General features: G+C 40.3%; 1 protein-coding gene across 8 annotated transcripts in view; it reads right to left on the bottom strand.

The window, feature by feature from the left end:
• Positions 1-12221, bottom strand: part of NCOA2 (nuclear receptor coactivator 2) — a 245448-nt gene that overhangs the window by 159367 nt on the left and 73860 nt on the right. The gene's annotated exons all lie outside the window — the stretch shown is intronic.

Raw genomic sequence — 12221 nt, 5'->3', positions numbered from 1 at the left:
TCGTTTGCTGTGATTTATAGTTTACCAATACGGAACTGTCATAATCGTTTAAAGAAAGAAGTTCAAAAGTGACTGAATAACTTCTCTTAAAAAAAGTCTTGAGCGAAATGATAGACGAATGATGCCGGATAGGGCAATCATAACAATGTGAAGAGCAAACGTGGATAAATAAGAAAAAGAAGAGGGAACTGGTCATTTGGGATAGGCAGACAACTGCTCACCAAGTCTCTCCTGGGTGTGTATCTTTGAGAACAAGGAGCTGAATGATGAAGGACCCTGCAGGGTTTTCCCGGACCCACACAGGACCCCAGTTCACAGCGCATGAGAAGTTGGTTTCCCAGACGCATTGTGAGGAGTACAAACAACAAATACGTGCTTCTGATATTCTATATATAGCGATGTTTGCTACACTTCTGTGTATTTTATAGATGTAAGAAAGATGGCTTGATTGCTAGTAGTAGTAGTAGTATGACTTTTTTTTTTTTGACTATTATGTACAGCTTCAAAGAATGTTTCTACAATTCAGTTACTCAATTTTTTTCCTTCAGGTGACACTAATCAGTAATAAATAACACTGATTATCAAACTGAAAACAGTATTAACCCTCTTAAGGGCCCTTTATTCTTTAGAATAATAAATAGAACTTAATAGCAGAAACAAGCTAATGTAAATGGTAATTTAACACCCAAATTACCATTTTTCTAGGGCACTGAAAACATCAGACTTTATAATCTAAGAGGTCTAAAGGGGAAAGACAGAAAAAATTGCATTTTGACTTTTACTAGGACCTATCGGCCTGGAGATCATCATATGTAATGAAATGTAGCTAGGGTATTAGCGATGATTCGTGGAAAACAAAAGGAAATCTGTATGTGAATAAGAAGTTATCACAGTAAGGAAAACGAATGGATTCTCCTCAAGTGGCAGTCACTAGTATGCAATAAAGTGTTATATAATGAGAGTCATCAATTCTCTCCATTGCTAGGGTAAATGTAAGCATTATGCTGGCCTACTTAGGCCTATTATAATTTTATAACAACAACTAATTTGCTCAAGGGCATCACACTATGCAATGATCAAGAACTACAACTTGTGATATTAGTAGGAATGATATCAAATTATTACTGCTTGATCTATACTATTCGGTGACTTTTTATTAATATGCTAATATAATTCAAGGGGAAAATGCCAATGCTAAACCCATGCTAAAGATAGATATAGAGGGGGCATAAAGATATGGACAATTTCCACAGGATATAATACGTTGCTGTGACATTTTAAACAAAAGGAATTAATAACAAAATATTTTATAAGTTGCTAAGGGAACTAATAGCCGTTTAAAGCAGTAGCACAGGCAATAACAACTCTATAATAACTGAACATCCCATTCCTCTTCCATCGGTCCTGACAGTTTTCACAAAGCTACCTTAGGAATGTGTTTCAAGGGAGGGCGAGGGGAAGAAGACCGCCCAGGCCGGGCAGCATGACAGAGGGGCAGAGAGCAACCTTGCAAGAAAAGGCAGAGGGATGCATGTCACCTTCTTCTCTCTTATTACCACTACTATTTCCATTGTATGAATAAAAAGATACACCTCCTCTCCGCGAAGCAAGAGGCCGCTCTTAGAAGACAGCGTGGGAAAGCCGCTCTTAGAAGACAGCGTGGGAAAGCCGAGAGAAAGAACCTAGGGTTAAGCATTATCAGACAGGCCAGGTTTCAAAACCTGGCTTTGTTATGTAAATACTAGTGCTGTTGATATTACATCACTTAGCAGCACCTTAGGTGTAAGACCTAGGAAATGTTGCTGTGACTCAACTATACTGCACCCTGAAAGCATTAAATAAGTATTAAAGCACCTGGAACACAGTAGGCATTATAACAGTGAATGACCCTGTTGATGCCGCTAGCTAAGCCAGGTGATTCAATAAAGTGATGAAAAATAAAAGCTTCAGGCCGACCTGACCCCAAGTAGAACTGATATTCCCTGGGATGTCCTAATGGCTGTATCTGCCCATAACCCTCCAGAGAGACACAAAACATGGGATATTTTTGAACCAGGGCTACTTTAAGACCTACACCAAAAGCTGAAAGATACTATCTGATTTTGAAACTTACTATTAAGTTATCATAATCAAAACAATGGGATATTGGCACACGGATAAACAATAAAAGAGGACAGAGTCTAGAAACAGGCCCACACATTTATATTAACTCATATTCAACAATGGCGGCAAGGTAATTCAATGAGGAAAAGACAGCCTTCGCCATAAATGGTGTCCAAAACTCGTTGATGTATAGAGGCAAAAAAAAAAAAAAAAGAACCTCAAACTTTACCTTGCACCATGTCTAAAAATTAACTCAGAATGGTAGGAGCATAGAGCTAAAAGAACCAAAACTACAGAGCTTATTATAGATTAGGCAAAAAAAAGGTTTTAGATATGATGCTAAATGCATTAAAAAAAATTTTAAGGCCATAAAAGAAAAAAAAAATAAATTGAACTCCATTAAAATTAAAACTTCTGTTTTTCAAAATACATAATTTAAAAAATAAAAACACAAGTCACAGATTGGTTGAAAATATTGACAAAATAATTATCGGATAAATTATTTAGAATATATAAAGAGCTAAATAATTATCTGATAAAAGATGTCTAACTTGAATATATAAAAGTCTCACAACTCAATAATAAAACAAATATTCAACTTTTTTAGGAGAGCAAAATATTTGAAGATTTTTTTATCTATCATAGAAGATATACAATGGGAAAAGCATACAGAAAAGTACTAAACACCATTAGTCATTAGGAAAATGAAAATTAAAACCAAAACAAAATATTCTAGACGTTCAGTAAGATATCTTGCGTGTCAACAAGGACATGAAGAAACTAGAACGCTCACATCACACCCCTTGCGGGCTGGAAAGTATCACGTACGGCCGTTTTGGAAAACAGCGTGGAAGTTTCTCGTCGTTTAACCTGACGATTCACCAGGTGTCTTTTCATTTCTCCGGGACAGATGACCACACAAAGAACTATACACGAAAGTCCCTAGCAGTTATGTTCAGAACAGCCCCAAACTGGAAACAATTCGAGTGTCTACCAGTTGGAGAATGCATAGTTTTACAAGGTAGTATAGTCATACAATGAAATGCCACCAGCAATGGAAAAGAATGAATTACTGAGATATGCAAAGACACGAATGAGCCTTAAAAACACTGTGTTAAACGAAAGAAGCCAGACACCAAGACAACAGATTGTATGATTCCACTTATTTGAAATTTCTGGAAAAAGTAAAACTATAGAGACAGAAAACAGGTGCTGGCCTGGGTCAGGGAATGGATGTGGGGATTGACCAAAATGGACGCAACAGAACTTTCGGGGCGGACGGAATTGTTCTAAAACTGGACTGTGTCGGTGCTAAAGAAAGGCATAAACATGACACACACACGACTATACGAATTCACTAAAACTCATCCTTAAATACACGTAAAGTGGGTACATCTCACAGAATGCAAATCATACCTCAATGTTTTAAATGCTAAAACAATTTCAAATTTTCAAAAAATCAAATATGACAGATTTGACTTTGAGGGTGAACACGCAATGCAATATACAGACGATATATTACTGAATGTTACTGAATTGTACATGTACACTTGAAACCTGTATTTTATTAACCAATGTCAACCCCAATAAATTTAATTTAAAAATAAAATAGAATAAAGTAAAATAAATGTACCCGTGTGTCTCTGCTTTTTCCTATGTGATAGCTAAGGTTACTGTGTGTGAATAAAGGAAACTAAGGAATAAATGTAGCCCCAACAGCAAATGGTGGTGTGAACATATACTGAGCACAGTGTCAACTATCAGGGTGCACTAGTAACGAACGCATCGCAATTTGTAGGAAAAATAAATAAATAAATCAGGGCTGAGCCTCCACTACACAGAAAGAGACTGCTGGCAGCATTAAAGCTATAGGCTGACTTTTTTTTAAAAGGTGGGAAAGGGTTGGGGGAATATATGCACAATGTTTGACTTTATCATTACTTTTTAATTTCTGAAGTGAATGGTTAGGAACAGAGCCACATGAAGCAGAGAGAAGAGAAGAAAATGAAGGCGCATGCGCAGTGCCAGCTAGACGAGCACCTTGCGACTGCAGAACGCGAAGGGCCGTGTTCGCCGTTCTGGCCCAACCCCGCCACCACCCACGGCGTCAGTGGCTGCCGAGCACCGGGGGCTCGTTTGGCGAGAGCTCTGGGCGGAGGGGTGACCGTGCTGCGCAAGTCCGGCCGCCCAGGGCCCTCCGCGCTCCGTGCGGCCCGCGTCAGCCCCGCTGCGCGGGGAACAAACAGCCTGAGCCGCGCGGTGCTCGGCGCACGACGGCCGCGCCGGGCTTCGCCCCGAGTCCGACCACAGGGCGGGACGTTACGCAAGCTCAGCGCTTGGATAGTGCTATCATTTTTGCCAACGTGATCTGAAAAGGATGGCAAAAATGGGATCGACCTAAAAACAGGCTTCTTGAGGTTTCTGGTATACCATACGCACGAGAACAGCAAAGCTCATTCCCCACGCTGTCTACCCCAGGCTGACACTGTAATCGAATCCTGACAAGTTTTTCTTCCTGACCCAAACGTGGCCTCACAATTTTCTCAGAGTTGCCACCAATCAAAGGAAGAATCACCAATACATCGATGTTGGCACACGAGCAAGAATACATCTGCCAGCCGAACGGCTACCGAGACCGCTGATGGACGGCGGAGCGCGAGGCACGTGCTCCTGGCCGGGCCCGCGGCTGCCCTTCCTGTGCCCACACAGGTCCTATTGTTGAGCTTCTTGCTCTTCGGCCAGCACCACCCAGGCACCCAGCCAGTCGGGCAGGTTGGTGGAAGTGAAGAGGACATGGAGAAAGGGAGAAAAGGCTAGAAGTACCGCTCAGATCACTTGAGACTTCAACAGTTCCAGCCAAGCATACCTGAACATACACCCGCCACAAGCCTATACCTGTACTGCATGATTAGTACATTGATTTTCCACTTTATTTTTTTGCTCAAAAGCATGAAAACTCCCAAACAACTGAACATAAAACATACCTTCAACTGAGCATGTTTCAAATCATAATATCATGAGTAAAGTTATACTTTCAAGACTTAACTGTGAGAACGTCAGATTACTGAGTAGGAAATTATATTTTTATTTGACATATACTTTATATAATATACAAAGTCCTAAAATATAGCTTTCATAGATTAGATTTTTAATAAAATATTATAATATTAAAATCCCAATGTTGTTGTGGTGCAAAAGTCTTAGTTATGTAAATAACATGTAAAGAGTGTGTACTATAATACGCAAGGTAAAATTCTTCCCCAATTTTTCAACTGATGGTGCTATCAACACCATTTAGACCACAGAAGAGTAACTTGAAAGTTAAATGATTAACTTCTAATTATGCTTCAGACAAGCTCACGTTTTCTTCCTTTGCTTACACGGTTCTACCTCCATTTCAGACAATGGCTCTTAACTAATGAAATTCTTGAAGAAGTAATTTTCATTTCCCAAAGTCTTTTTAAAGCAGGTCTGCAGTATCATGTCAAGACTCTTAAAATGACACTGAGCTTTTATAACTTACATATCAGCATTAATTAACTAACCTTCCAATTATTCTTCCCAACTATTATTCTGTTATACATATAACTTAATTTTCTCAGAGGAATCTTCAGTTTTCTAAAACTGGTACTTAAAATTAATTGAAAGTCGATCTTAAGATGTTCTTTTGTTATTTTAATGAGATGCTTCAAAAAAGTACAACTAATGATAAGTTAAACAAGTAAAAATTTAGATTTATAATTTAATTTTAGGGACTTTTCGTCTACACTAAATATAAAAAATTCCTAAGCCATAATACATAAAAAATGAGATATCACCATTTAAAAAATTCCTAAGCTACAGGCAGGCACACACACACAATTGATATGCATGATACAATAAAAAATATATACCCATCAAATTCACAGATCTCACTACCATTCCTGTCAATTCTGTCTCTCACCTACCGTGGTCAGAGCCAATAAAATAACTAATATAAAACAGTAATTCTCCAAAGAGTAGTATTCTTGCCCAGAGACAGACCTAGAAGAAAAATTAATCTGATATATGCAGCTGCCTGTACAAGGCTGAAATCTGGAAGATGACTAAAAATACTACCTTTGGAGTCACTGACCTGAAAATAGCATTTAAATCCATAGAAATGGTTAAGATCTCCGAGGGAGACGTAATAAAGATTGGGGAGCTGAGACTGAGCCCTAGGGAACTCCTACATTTCAAAATTATGCAGAAAAGGAACTGGCCAAGGAGAATAAGAGAAATTACTTAAGAGGCTGGAAGAGGTGCGGCGGAGACAAAGTACTGCAGAATCTTAGAGATCGCCTGAGGAGAGGGTGGCCAACACTGGTCAACGCTCTCGGGAATCAAACAGTGTCTCCCTGAATGGCAGAAATTGCTGAAGGCCTGGAATGATAAAGATAGAATCAGACTGAAGAAAGTTAAAGTGCTGATAAGTGAATAGGAAATAAGGATTTGGTCATGCAAATGATCATGATCATTACTATTACTTCCTTGTGCTAAAATTTATCTTCCCCTGCAGACCATGAGCTTCTTGAGGGCAAGGGGGAGGCTTTATCCACTCTGACCATGCTGCTGGACTCGTGGTTTTAAACAACATCCTGTACAGGTCTTGGGGCTTTAAGTAGAGTGCTCAGCCAAAAAAATTCACATAATAATAGTCTTTAACAGAATTAGAGGAGGAGGAAAGAAAAACATAACTCACTGAGCAGGAAGTCTTAAAAAGAGATCAAGGCTCAGGGATGACTCCCCGATGTGCCAACCCCACAACCAACCGGCCCCACCCCCGTCCCCCCCAGTAAAAGGCCAAATGGCACCATGAGTAGAATTTTAACGGTTTTTCTCCCAATAAAGTAGGTAACATTTTTCTTCATTTTCCTTCAAATGAGAATGATTACTGAAGCTACTGCATACACCACACAGTAGAGAATTTCTATGTATTTATCAGTTTATTTTTCACAATAAAACCAGTCTGAGAGGAAACATCCGCTTTCTTTAACACATAAGATATATGTCCTGCAAATACTAACAGTAGAGAGAAAAAAATCCACTCAGGGAGAGGAAACAGGACTGGGAACTCGTCTCAGAGACTCAGTGTCCCCTAAGGCTCCCCTGCGTGCTGCCACACTGACCCCTGCGGCGGACACGGTGCCTTCCCTTCTGTCCTGAGCACAACGCACACAAGCCTGCGTGCTACTCACCTCGAGGCCATGGCGCAGCAAAATGGGGTGCACCAGAAGTTAACTTGAGAGCTATGCGACCCGTCTGCACAGGACAGGGGCAGTCCTGAACCCGCAATACTCAGCGGCACCCTCAAACTCCGGCCTCGCAGGGAAAGGGAGCAGCGCGAACCTTCTGTCCACCAAAGGCGTCTTTCTGAGTTTGTTTCTTCTCTGAGGACCAGCCTCTTCCCCAAAGGGTCGCCACTGTCAATTCCCACTTCCTACAGGAAGGCCACATCTTTTAACAGTATATGACCACATAAAGATAAGCATCATTTCAACATGATAAAAAGAACTTTTTTTAAAACGCACACAGCATGGAAGAGGGTAGGAGAGTGTCCTCTTACGAAGGAAAACGTTATAAATTACCCATTTTATTACAAAAAGAGGCAGCAACACAATCTGTCCAAAGCCAAAGAACGTGTGATGGAGCCGCATGTCAAACCCAGGTCCTCCAGACACCTGCCCTGTGTTCTAACTACTCTGACGGCCTGCTGAGGCGCACCAACCCACAGGACAGGACAGGACGGGACGGGACGGGACGGGACGGGACGGGACAAGAACGAAAAAAGAGAAGAGAAGAGAAGAGAAGGAGAGGGGAGGGGAGGGGAGAGAAAGAAATAAAGAAAAGAAAAGAAAAGAAAAGAAAAGGGGAGGGGAGGGGAGGGGAGGGGAGGGAGGGCTTTTTGCTTGGACGGTAGTGTCGGTTCTGTTTAGTTTTTTCTTATTTCTATCTTCTCAAGACTCCAGCCGCTACTCCCTCTCCTCTCTCTCCTCTCCCTTAGACCTCAAGAGAAGAGAAGAGAAGAGCAAGCACCAGAACAACGGTATTTTCTTTTTATTGAAAACAGCTCACATGTGCATATAATATGTGTTCATGGTTATAATTTTACATCACAGAAAGGTTTTTCTCCTTCGAGTAAAATTACAAGTTTATATGACCTAATTAAGTGTGGTAATATTTTAGAGTTCTAAAAAGAATATGGCATTCCAAAAATGAGCTCTAGACCAGCAGGAGAAAAGCTTTGCACCTTAACCACGCTGGGAAACGGAGCACTTAACCTTGGAGTGAGCATGGTTAGTACCTGCTCAGATTTTTACTGTCTCTCTGTATGATTTCACTGAGTCAATTCATGGATCCAAGTACTCAGAGAAATATTATCAAAAAAGATACTTCAGTCATGTGTGGGCCTATAAAGAGCTTTCCATTGTTAAAAATTTTTAAATGCAGTTTTCCATTTTACTATGTGCCTAGGTTCTAACAAAAACACTTAAGAATATTGGAGAAAATTGGATCCTGTGGTAACAGTACCATTTTGAATAAAAATTCAGATCTGGAAGAAACTTGGAGATCATCATCAAATATGTGTCACCCTTCCCATCACAGAAGGGTACTAAGGACACAAAATGACAGAGGCTTGTAACTTAGCTGTGAACCTAGAATTTATAGCTAAACTATCCAACCATACAACATACGAATAAAACTTGAAAGGTGTGGAGACGAGGGTTCTAAGATCCCGGACATGCAGAGTAATGGGGAGAGCTCCACCTTGCGTTAAGTACCAAGTATCAGTCAGCTACTCTTGCACAAATTTTACAGGCATTACTTTTAATATATCTAACAAACAGGCACCTCTCGATGCGCTTTTGCAGAAGAGGAAACTGAAAGTCAGGGACTGAGGGCCACGCTCACGGCAGAGCCAGGGGAGGACGCGCGCCCGCCCCGCGGCCGGTGGCTCCTTCCGCCAGGTGCCGCTTCTCTGCGCTGCTGGCTCCACTCGCCTCACTTCACCCAGGAGAAAGGATGTGACATCAAGAAGATGCTGTCTAACATCCAGCTGTCACAAACAGCCACAAGCATCCATTCGCCTAAAGACAGGACACAATGAGTTGCTCTAAAAAGTTTCACCAACAAGATGATTCGATTATTGGCTCGTTTACACCTATGTAAGCAAAGAAGATGGAAGACATCCGAAGAAACTGTAGGATAAAAGACAGAAGCGGGGGGGGGGGGGCGCTGTGACGAAAGGAAGACTTTATCTGACACAAGGAACTGCATTTAAAAAAAAAAAAAACAATTCTAAAACCTAAGGTGGGCAACGACGAGGGAAACAACTTAATGTGGCTGAATTTTTCCTCAAAACTGGGAGTCCCAAAACCAAGAATATACCTAAAGGTCCAAGGAATTTTCTAATATATTTTCATTTTGATGACAATCTAAAATTACTTAACATAGGAATATGCTAAGTCACATGAATGACCATTACACGTAGCTGATGACTGACATTCAATTTCAGTACTTGTATTTTGTTCTTACAATGGGATTAGAGACTAGCAGTATAGTAATGTCTTTGCTCTCTTGAGGGACCAAGTTTTCTATAGGTTCAAAACAAATCACGGGGAGACCTGCAACACCGTCACCCGGCTGACCTGCAGCAGTGGACGGAACCCGAGGGCAGCGGGGTGTGGCCAGCAGCTCAGCGGGCCAGGCGAGGCTGTGCGGAGCTACTTAAACCTTATTTGGTCGTTTTGTTTATGTTTGGTTGGTAAAGTCTGTTTTTGTTGACTAGGTCCTAATGAAACTAAAATCTTTCTGCACTGAAAAGTAATCTAGTAACATATGCAGAAGTGGGTGTTTTTCATATGGGTCATTACACCAGTTAATTTTCCCTATTGTTTATATAATAAATATGGCTATAAAATGTGGATTAAAAAACCATGTACAGCTTTTGTTTTTAAAAAGCTCTGCTGACAAATCAAAATAAGGCCCTACCAGTGGTTCCCAAAATGTCTCTGAGTGTTAACTCAAGAACAAAGTTTTTCCAGATTTAAAATGTAGTGCTTTATTTTTCTATAAAGCTAAATTTCATTAAATTTGCGGATTCTCCTTTATTATTAGATTATGAGAAAATTTTGTGGGGTTATATTTTCCTTTTAATTTCTGAAATGGTAGTGGTCACTATGTATTTTTTTTTTTTTCATGTAATGACTTGACAAATTTCTAAATCCGGTGTCAGTTTTCTGGCTTTGGGGGAAATTTTTAATAGTCATTCGTGAAATCAAAATCTCTGGGTACCACTGGCTTACCCGTTAGGAAATGGTATACACAAACCACACTTGTAGAGGTATAAGGTACAGGTATTTCCCCTCTGACATTATGGAGAAAATTCATTTTGAGCATGAATACTCAATCGGGAAGTTCTTGTTTCTACCCAAAGGAACTTAACAGTCCTCCCACCTCCCATCCCTCTCTGTCCCCCAGGACTAGAACACACAGTGCTCCAGGCAGTAAAGCCACAGCTACAGCCTGCAGATAGGAAGACAGGAGCTGTTGCCTGGTCTCGAGGTACTCACAAGCAGACATTCTGCAGAGCAACCTAGAATAAACTGCAGCCTAAAGAGGTTAATAACAACGATGACAGGTAATACATAAAGAACAGAAACTCTGGAAGACTAATGACCGCAATAAACTCTTTGCTACCCCTCCCATTGAGAAATGAAGTATAACTGCCCTCCCCTTGAAAATGGGGTTGCCTTAGCGATCGGCTTGACCAACAGAGTCGGGAAGAAGTGCAATTCTGGGCCTTCCGAGCCTTGAAGTTCAAGCCTGAGACTCTGGAACCCTTGGTCTTAGCGCCCTGAGCTGCTAAGTATGTCTGACTACCCAGAAGCCACCATACGACAAGGGAGCCTGATCTAGCCATGTGGAGCGGCCATGGGAAAAAGACAATGAGATGTCCAGCCTGCCTCAGCTGTTCTAGCTCCTAACAGTTCCTGGTCATTCCAGCTGAGACTCCAGACATAAGAGCAGAGACAAGGCACTCCTGCTGTGCCCTATCCAAATTCCTAATCCACAGAATTATGAGGTGCAAATTGTTGTTTTAAATCAATACATAACCAGAATAAAAACTAATTACTTTTCATTGTAATGAAAATATAGTAATAAAGACTTCGAAGCAAAAAAGAAATGTCTCTGACAGACTAGCTATAAACCAGACTAGCGTCGGACACAAAAGTGAATTATGATGCATAAAGATAAATGTAAATCCATTCATTCATTATCCAACAAATATTTACAACGCCAGGACATGTAAACAGGGATACAGATGGGCTTTGTAGATAATTTTTTTAAAAAGTCCTGACTTCAAGGAACTTACAGACTAGAAAAGTATAACGTATTATATAGTGCCTTCGTCTATAATCAATACTGAAATCAAATCAAAAGGCAGAGTGACCCAGGGTTTAAGTTCCTCTGGGAGAAGGAAGTGAAGACTGAACCCAAATCCTACAAAAGGTCAGTTGCAGTCTGCGGTATCTAAACATGCTTCATCTAACTACAGTATATAATAAAATGTTTGGGCTCTCATTTCAGACTATAAATTCAGGGCATGCGTAACTAATCCTTTTTATTTCTTCTTCATAAAGTATCAGGTTAAAAAGCCATTTAAAGATATTATTACAAATATGCGGGGTAGACTGATTCTACTTCACTGCAGTCAGGACTCCGGGACGCGGAACGGGCAAAGCAAGCCAGGTCAGTAGTTAAGCTGCTGTTTTAACAAGATTTATTTCTGTCTAGGTGCGCTACAGTTTAAACAAACACACTATTCCAGTGACTAAAATAATTTTAACTGCTCCTTTTATTAAAGCATAGACAATTTAACCTTTCATAATATTATTCTCAGGGCTCTAAAATTATTCAACTTTTTTTCTATTTGCAGTATTTCTCTATTCAAATTTTGCATGAAACCGAAAAGAACAAAAATAGAGAAAATTATTCTACCACGTGTTTTTAAACACAGAAAAATGTTTGATCTCACACTGTAAAAGAATAAAACTGTAAATAAGTATGTTCATGAATTCCTGGGCAAAAGACCATAG

This window comes from Rousettus aegyptiacus, unplaced genomic scaffold, assembly GCF_014176215.1.
Source record: "Rousettus aegyptiacus isolate mRouAeg1 unplaced genomic scaffold, mRouAeg1.p scaffold_m13_p_15, whole genome shotgun sequence".
In the NCBI taxonomy this organism is placed as follows: Eukaryota; Metazoa; Chordata; class Mammalia; order Chiroptera; family Pteropodidae; genus Rousettus; species Rousettus aegyptiacus.
This window is presented reverse-complemented; position numbering and strand designations above follow the sequence as displayed.